Source organism: Helianthus annuus, chromosome 11 (genome assembly GCF_002127325.2).
Source record: "Helianthus annuus cultivar XRQ/B chromosome 11, HanXRQr2.0-SUNRISE, whole genome shotgun sequence".
Taxonomy (NCBI): Eukaryota; Viridiplantae; Streptophyta; class Magnoliopsida; order Asterales; family Asteraceae; genus Helianthus; species Helianthus annuus.
In genome coordinates this window covers 144466202-144475604 of record NC_035443.2, presented here as the reverse complement: position 1 = coordinate 144475604, position 9403 = coordinate 144466202, and positions in this window count along the sequence as shown.

The window sequence follows — 9403 nt, the reverse complement described above, 5'->3', positions numbered from 1 at the left end:
ACGATGGACCTATTGACCAAACTAACTAAAACGATTCGAGGATTCGATGCTATATGGGTGATCGTGGATAGATTGGCGAAGAGTGCTCATTTTATTCCAATACGCGAAACATATACTTCGGAAAAGATGTCCGACGTATACACAAACGAAATAGTGGCACGTCAAGGAGTACCAGTATCCATTGTGTCGGATAGAGATACCCGGTTTACTTCAAACTTTTGGCGAGTTTTTCAAGAACAAATGGGAACGAAACTTTTCACTAGCACCGCCTACCATCCTCAGACGGTAGGAAGTGCAGAACCCCAGTGTGTTGGGGTGAAGTGTGACCACGTGAACTGGCCCATAAACATGTTATCCAAGCCACTAATGCGAAAATTGAAGTGGTACGAGCCCATTTGAAAGCAGCCCAAGATAGGCAAAAGTCTTATGTCGATAAAAGACGAAGACCGATTCAATTTCAGGTAGGCGACATGGTCATGTTAAAGGTTTCCCCATGGAAGGGCGTTATCAGATTCAGAAAAAGAGGGAAATTAAGCCCGAGGTTTATCAGGCCATTTAAAATCATCGAACGGGTTCAGCTCGAACTTAGATACGTAGTGGTAGCTTATCGCCTCGAGCTACCGGAAGAGTTGAGTGGAATACATGGCACGTTTCATGTATCACAGCTATGAAAATGTCTAGCGGAGGAAACAGCTTATATCCATCACGACGATATCGAGGTGGATGATAGCCTGAATTATGCGGTAAGGCCATTAGAGATTTTAGATCGAAAGGTTAAGCACTTGCGAAATAAACAAATTGATCAAGTCAAGATCAAGTGGGAGCATAGGAAATGTTCGGACACCACATGGGAGTCCGAAGAGGAAATGCGACGTCTCTACCCTACTTCGGTACGTACTTTGGTTTCGGGGACGAAACCTTTTTAAGGGGGGTGGACTTGTAACATCCTGAAAATATAAAACTTTATATTAAAATTATAAAGTATTAAATAAACAAAAACAAACTAACTAGGACGAAATAACCCAGTTAGTTATAAGACTTGTGTTAACTCAAAAGTGGGTTAAAAGCGCCTAAATATGAACTAAAAGAAATTAGAGGGACTAAAAGTGTCTAAATGAAAACTAATTATAATAAAAACAATTTATTAAACATAATACACACATTTGTGTGTACTGGAGATCGATCAAACACAGGGAGGGCGACCCAAGCTTCCCCATAACCCTAGTTCTTGTCAAATCCTCCAAATTGAAGGTCCAAATCAAGTCCAAAACGAAATCCGAGCATAGACTAGTGATCCCCATTGCATGGAGATCATAAGGTATGTAAAATTTGATAAAAATTCTGATGTGCACAAAATGCAACATATAAATTACATCAATTGTGGCATAAAACCAATTCTTTTTTAGTACTAATGTTGGAAAAAGTGTGCTTTTGTCTTCCTTTTGTATTTTCAGGATTAAATGAGCTCAAATAGACAAAAGAAGCAAAAAGACAGCTAAATCTAACATAAATACAAGAAAAGGAACAAACGTGGCATGCCCGACCTCCCGACATCATCTTCCCAAGCAAAACAAGAAGACAGAAGACTGAACACGCCCCGTGCTCAGTGAGCACGGGGGCATGCCCAAGTGTCAGCAGAAAAGACAAAGTGGTAGATGTGACAACTCGGGTTTCCAAGATTTCTATCTTCGCATTTAATTGCACGTTAATTGTTTAAGTGTTCGTTTACACGACTTGTTATTTCATATGTTATATATATGTTGTGTATAAGTGTTATTAGTGAATTTGTTTAACGCTCGTGACTTTGGTAAACTTGTTAAACGTAAATGTTATTCGGTGCGAGTGAGTGTGTGATGGATCAGTTATGTCTTGTGTCATTTGGGCCACTACCATGTTATAGAGACTTGGCCCAATCTATTGTTTTCAAAGCATGACTAGGCCCAACCTCTTCTTTGAATATGTGTGCGTAACATGTGAGTCATGTTACACAACCCCTCACAAACCCTAAAGCATTCCTGAAGTCGACGGCAATCAAGGGAGTCTCGCGATCAAGGGAGTCTCGTCCATTGTGTCTAACAGTACTCATACCTTGGCTCGGTTAGTGTAATATCATTCTTGTTGAATATGTTGGTTGCATGTGAATTTGTGGGTAAAATCAATATCGTATATGATTGCAAGCTTGTTACCTGATTGTTTTTAATTGCATTGGTCCAATGATACTGTAGAATAAATGATATTTAAGGGTGGCATGATGATTTCGTTTACATGATGAAGGTACGTATAGATCTGATTGAGTTCATGCTGTTGCAACTGTTATGATTATTAGACAATCATTAGGGTTTCTTGTCGTAATTGTTAGAATTATTTAGGGTTATGGAAACTTGTAAATGCTAGTGATGATGGTCCGACTTTGTGAATGAATATGAAGGTCCGATGTTTTGAATGAATACCCATAGTCCGAGTTTTGATGAGCATGAATAAAGGTCCGACTTTTTACTGATGCTTTCATAGTCCGACTTTTACAAAGGACACAAGGTCCGAATTCTTTTTCATAATAACATGTAGGTCCGAGTTTGTGTTTAACTGATGATATCCGAACTTCATTTAATTGATGCCATCCGAGTTTTATGCTTGTAAAGAGAGTCCGAGTTTTAGTAATGTTGTCTGACCTTTAACTCTAATAGGGAGTCCGAGTTTCATGTTGTTTGAATGTGTCCAAACTTTAAAACAAACAAAGGGGTCCGAGTTTTGCTTGTTGTGGTCCGACTTTTACCCCTCATCAATGTTGCCCGAGCTTTAACCCCACAACCCATGGTCCGACTTTTGAACCCTCACATGTCCGAGTTTGTTTAAGTGGGAGTCAAGTTGTCTGAGTTTTTGAACCCCATGTGGCTAGTCCGACTTTCAAACAGGGAATCCCCCCCCCCTTCATCTTTGGTCCGAGCTTTTATATATTATGGTTGTATATGAGTTTTGATTTCCTGCTAAGGGTTTTAACTGGGTAGAATGTAACTGTGTAACATTTACTAGATGTGAACAATTTATGCATAAAGTGTTTGAGTTACATGCTTTACAGTCCGAATTCCTTGAATGGTTAAGTGCATAGCCTTGTATGATGGACAACCTACTACTGTATGCTACTGTCTGCTACTGTATGCGATTATGTGATACTGTCTAATAGGATGCTACATGTTATTGAATGATACTACGTGTTACTGTGTGATACGATACCGTATGTTACTGTTGAACAGCAAGAACCTGTAAACGCTAATTGAACGTCAACACTTATCTTGAATTTATGTGCATCATATCCTAGGTCGTGTGTAACGGACTTAAACAATTTGATAAACCCTAGAGCATAGCATACCGAGCAAACCAAGGTGAGTTCACACTCTTACTAAGGCATGGGATTCCCAGGGCACGGGAATTGGGATTGAAGGATTGAGATTGAATTGAACTGTACTTACACTGTTACTAGACTACCATACCAATGTCCTCGGTTGTGCAGGACACATACTTCTGCTACTCACTGTCCTCGGTTGTGCAGGACACATACTTATGCTACTCACTGTCCTCGGTTGTGCAGGACACATACTTATGCTATTCACTGTCCTCGGTTGTGCAGGACACATACTCACAATCTACGTAGACTTACACTTACTACTATCCTCGGTTGTGAAGGATACTCACGTAAAACCTACGTGTATTTATACTTACTACTATCCTCGGTTGTGAAGGATACTTATGATTACGAATAGTCTAGTGGTTATACAACATGGGAAGCCCCCACCAATAGAACGTACTATCGGCCTAGTAGAGCCACATGTTACAAACGAATATACTATTACGCATTTACTTTCTGTGAACTCGCTCAACTAGTTGTTGATCCTCTGTTACATGCCTTGCAGGTCGTTAGATACATGGAGCTTGCACAGGGAGGAGCTGGTCGTTGTGGGCTTGGATCGTGATTGTCTTGTTAAACACTTATGACATTTGATACTTTATTATGATGGGTTTTATTTATACGCTTCTGATACGTGGTTGTAAACCGGTGCTTGTTATTGTTTAACTTAACGTTTTTACGTAAGTTTTAGTTTCGAATAGCCTACTTTTAATCAAGAATGTGTTTTGCAGGTTTGATGAAGTTTAAGGAGCTTTTCGGGAGCTTTACGGGTCACCGGGTCGAAAACCGGAGCATCGGGATGCGTTACGGATCAATCGAGAGTGCAAGGAGCGAAAAATGAAGAACGGAGTTTCTAGAGGCCGTCGGCGACGGGGGTATACCCGTCCCGGACGGGCCCCAGAAAACCCCGTAGACCAAAAAGCTCCGTAACCAGTCATTTAGGCCGTCGGACGCACATCAGCTTTTGGGGACCCGTCGGCGACGGGGTCAGGCCCGTCGGCGACGGGTGATGGTTTTTCAAAACGCGAAATTTGATAATTGAAGGGTTAATCTCGAATTTTATTGGCTGGGACTCATTGATTTCGGGAGTTACACTTTTGGAGGAGTTTGAATCTTGTTTTTGGAGCCTCACACACCATTTTTGACACTATCATTCACCAACCACTCCATCTATCATCATCTCTACACCCAAGAATCATCACCATCAATCATCCCCAATTCCTCCATTAAACCCTAATTCTCCATCCATCATCCATCTCACTATTATTCTTCACCAAACCTTCAACATCCATCAATTCTCCATCCAATCAAGCTTCAAGATGAATCCTTCCGCATTCCAAACTTCCGGTGATCAAGCTTCTTCAACCATGAGCGGCTAATCATCTCGGTTTCACCCCGGTGTAGGTAGTTGTTAATTCTAGGGTTTTGAATTGTTCTTGTTTTAACTTAGTGACAATTTGTATTTGGTTTTTGAAACTCTTGACAATAGTATTACATTTGTTACGAATTCGTGAATTGTCGAGCGATGTTAAAAGTTATGACTTCGCGAAACGGTGATATGTAATTGTACATTGTCATTGTTAGGATTTACTTGTGTTGATTACAAAGTGTCTTTTTGTCCGTTCTTCGGGGCGTTGATAGTTAGTAGCACCTAAGTCACGGTACACTAAATCCGTTAATCAAATGCATTTGAGTTGAAACTAGAACTTGTAGAAATCCTAGGTTAATAATTACCGAAACCGGGTGTGATTCCTTTTCATTATTATTGTTCTAACAACCGTTTTTATTGCAATCGTTAAGTAGTATTTGTCAGCCATTCTCATAAATCCATTTAGTTAAAAATCATTTCTCTCAATTAAACGAAAACCCAAAAATACTTTAGCAAGCTTCATAAATTGTGACAAGTTTTTATAATTCAGTCAAATCCATACACAAACCACATACTCTTCGTGGATCGACCCCTTACTACCACTAACACATTGTTAAGGGTAATTTGGGCATATAAATATTATCTTTGACCGGAGCGCGACACTCCGATCAAATTTTGGCGCCGTTGCCGGGGAGTGCGTGCGCTTTGTGTTTGGAAATTGTTTGAATTTACGTGATTATCTGTTTAATTTGTTTTGTTTTCTTTTTGTATTGTCTTTTTCCTTGTTACGCGGGGTGTGTTACTTGTGCAGGTTACAGGTAGTGCATGCGTACACGAAATTCCGGGAGGACTTCACCTTTAGTCTACGAACCGGAAATTGAAAGACTTGCAAGAAGAAACCTAGCAAGCCGGTTAGAAGCAACTCTTGCTTCTAATCAAACCAACCAAACACCACCACTCACACCGACCATTGAAACCGATTCAATGGCAAACCACAACTCCAACCAAGACTTTAACCCCAACCAAAACCTCCATCCAAATCAATACCAATCCCGAGGAACCTTTTATCCCGCTCAAAACACCCAACCTATACCCCAAGAACAACCGGGTGGTAACACCAACGCAAGACCACCTACTCCACCTTTCCGAAACCAAAATACCAACAACACCCAACGAACACCTCAACAACAACCCCTTCACCGACAAGCATCGTTACCTATTAACCTTGATGACCGGAATGTCAACTCCGATCGTAGAGGTAACCGTGATCGCGGCAATCCCGCGAATGAAGACCTGTTTTTCAACATCGACGATTTAAGGAATGCAATCCCCGATGATGAACCGTATAGTGTTCCCGGTTATCAATCGCCGGAACACGTAAGCATTCATACGGAAAATTCGGACGATGGGGGGTATTACGATGATCGAGCTAATGATGATGAAGATTGGGGCTACGTGAATAGGGGAAACGTCTACAATGCTCGAAGGTACGACGATGAGGAGTTTGGTTACCAAAACGCCAATTATGTTGGGGAAGATGAATACGGTTACGGAGGTGGAAGAAACGATGGTTATGGGAACAACCGTCAACCACAAAACAACAACCAACGGAACCGGAATGATGGGTTTTACAACAATAATAACAACAACAACAATGTAAACCCTAACCGGATTCCTCGTTTCGTGGGAGGTGGTAACCCAAGGGATAATCGATTGGAGGGGGCAGCCAAAGAGGAGGACAGTTCGCAACTTTTGGGGGAGAGTTACAATTTGCAATTTTGGAGAGGAGGCATCCAGCTCTCAAGGGAACACACATTCCCACCTCTCAACAAAATCGATGATGCCTTCAATAGTTTACATTTGTTTCGTATTCGTAAATTGTCGAACGATGTTAAAAGTTATGACTTTGCGAAATGGTTATGTGTAGTTATGCATTGTCGTGGTTAGGATTTACTTGTGTTGATTAAAAAGTGTCTTTTTGTCCGTTCTTCAGGACGTTGATAGCTAGTAGCACCTAAGTCACGGTACACTAAATCCGCTAATCAAATGCAATTGAGTTGAATTAAAACATGTAGGAACCTAGGACTTACAATTACCGAAACCGGGTGTGATCCGTATTCCTAATTCTTGTTTTCAATTAAGTAGTTTAGTTTTGAAAGTTTTGTTAACAAATCATCGTTTTAGATAATATCAATTTGTCGGTTCACTCCGATATCCTTTCAAACTAATTTAATAAATAAAAATAGCAATCTTCATAATCACTTTGTACATTATTTGTAAATAGTCTAACTAATCGAACGGGTCGTGCGATACTGACCACAAGCTCTTCGTGGATACGATACCCGACTTACCCTAGCTACCTAGGTTTAATTGGGTTTTTGACTGATCGGGACGACACGGTCACGTCAAAATGGCGCCGCTTTGAAAAACCATCACCCGTCGCCGACGGGCCTGACCCCGTCGCCGACGGGTCCCCAAAAGCTGATGTGCGTCCGACGGCCTAAATGACTGGTTACGGAGCTTTTTGGTCTACGGGGTATTCTGGGGCCCCGTCCGGGACGGGTATACCCCCGTCGCCGACGGCCTCTAGAAACTCCGTTCTTCATTTTTCGCTCCTTGCACTCTCGATTGATCCGTAACGCATCCCGATGCTCTGGTTTTCGACCCGGTGACCTGTAAAGCTCCCGAAAAGCTCCTTAAACTTCATCGAACCTGCAAAACACATTCTTGATTAAAAGTAGGCTATTCGAAACTAAAACTTATGTAAAAACGTTAAGTTAAACAATAACAAGCACCGGTAGTTACACTTTTGGAGGAGTTTGAATCTTGTTTTTGGAGCCTCACACACCATTTTTTTTACACTATCATTCACCAACCACTCCATCTATCATCATCTCTACACCCAAGAATCATCACCATCAATCATCCCCAATTCCTCCATTAAACCCTAATTCTCCATCCATCATCCATCTCACTATTATTCTTCACCAAACCTTCAACATCCATCAATTCTCCATCCAATCAAGCTTCAAGATGAATCCTTCCGCATTCCAAACTTCCGGTGATCAAGCTTCTTCAACCATGAGCGGCTAATCATCTCGGTTTCACCCCGGTGTCGGTAGTTGTTAATTCTAGGGTTTTGAATTGTTCTTGTTTTAACTTAGTGACAATTTGTATTTGGTTTTTGAAACTCTTGACAATAGTATTACATTTGATTGGGGGTTACGCGGGGTGTGTTACTTGTAAAAACGTTCATTTGATTGGGGGTTACGCGGGGTGTGTTACTTGTGCAGGTTACAGGTAGTGCATGCGTACACGAAATTCCGGGAGGACTTCACCTTTAGTCTACGAACCGGAAATTGAAAGACTTGCAAGAAGAAACCTAGCAAGCCGGTTAGAAGCAACTCTTGCTTCTAATCAAACCAACCAAACACCACCACTCACACCGACCATTGAAACCGATTCAATGGCAAACCACAACTCCAACCAAGACTTTAACCCCAACCAAAACCTCCATCCAAATCAATACCAATCCCGAGGAACCTTTTATCCCGCTCAAAACACCCAACCTATACCCCAAGAACAACCGGGTGGTAACACCAACGCAAGACCACCTACTCCACCTTTCCGAAACCAAAATACCAACAACACCCAACGAACACCTCAACAACAACCCCTTCACCGACAAGCATCGTTACCTATCAACCTTGATGACCGGAATGTCAACTCCGATCGTAGAGGTAACCGTGATCGCGGCAATCCCGCGAATGAAGACCCGTTTTTCAACATCGACGATTTAAGGAATGCAATCCCCGATGATGAACCGTATAGTGTTCCCGGTTATCAATCGCCGGAACACGTAAGCATTCATACGGAAAATTCGGACGATGGGGGGTATTACGATGATCGAGCTAATGATGATGAAGATTGGGGCTACGTGAATAGGGGAAACGTCTACAATGCTCGAATGTACGACGATGAGGAGTTTGGTTACCAAAACGCCAATTATGTTGGGGAAGATGAATACGGTTACGGAGATGGAAGAAACGATGGTTATGGGAACAACCGTCAACCACAAAACAACAACCAACGGAACCGGAATGATGGGTTTTACAACAACAATAACAACAACAACAATGTAAACCCTAACCGGATTCCTCGTTTCATGGGAGGTGGTAACCCAAGGGATAATCGAAGGGGGGATCAAAGAGGTGAGAGAAGGGATAATCGAAGACCGGTCGATCAAGAAGTTAATGGTCCACAACGTCGTCAACAACCTCCACGGGGAGTAAATGACCGTTTCCGACCGATAGTGACCGAGAATAATTCTCCGATAGTATGCGAAAGGAGGATGTTTGATTGTAAGCCGCATTACATCAACATACTTCCTCATTTTAACGGGAGGTCCAATGATGAGCCGTACTCGCATTTAACGGAGTTTTCTTCCATTTGTGATACTATTGGAGGGCATAATTTCGCACTAGAGGAAGTGAAGCTTCGGTTATTTCAATTTTCGTTGAAAGATAAGGCAAAACAGTGGTTCCTTACACTTCCGGCCAATAGTATTCGAACTTGGGAACAAATGCAACAAGCATTTTTGGATGAATACTATTCCATGGCCAAGACCGACG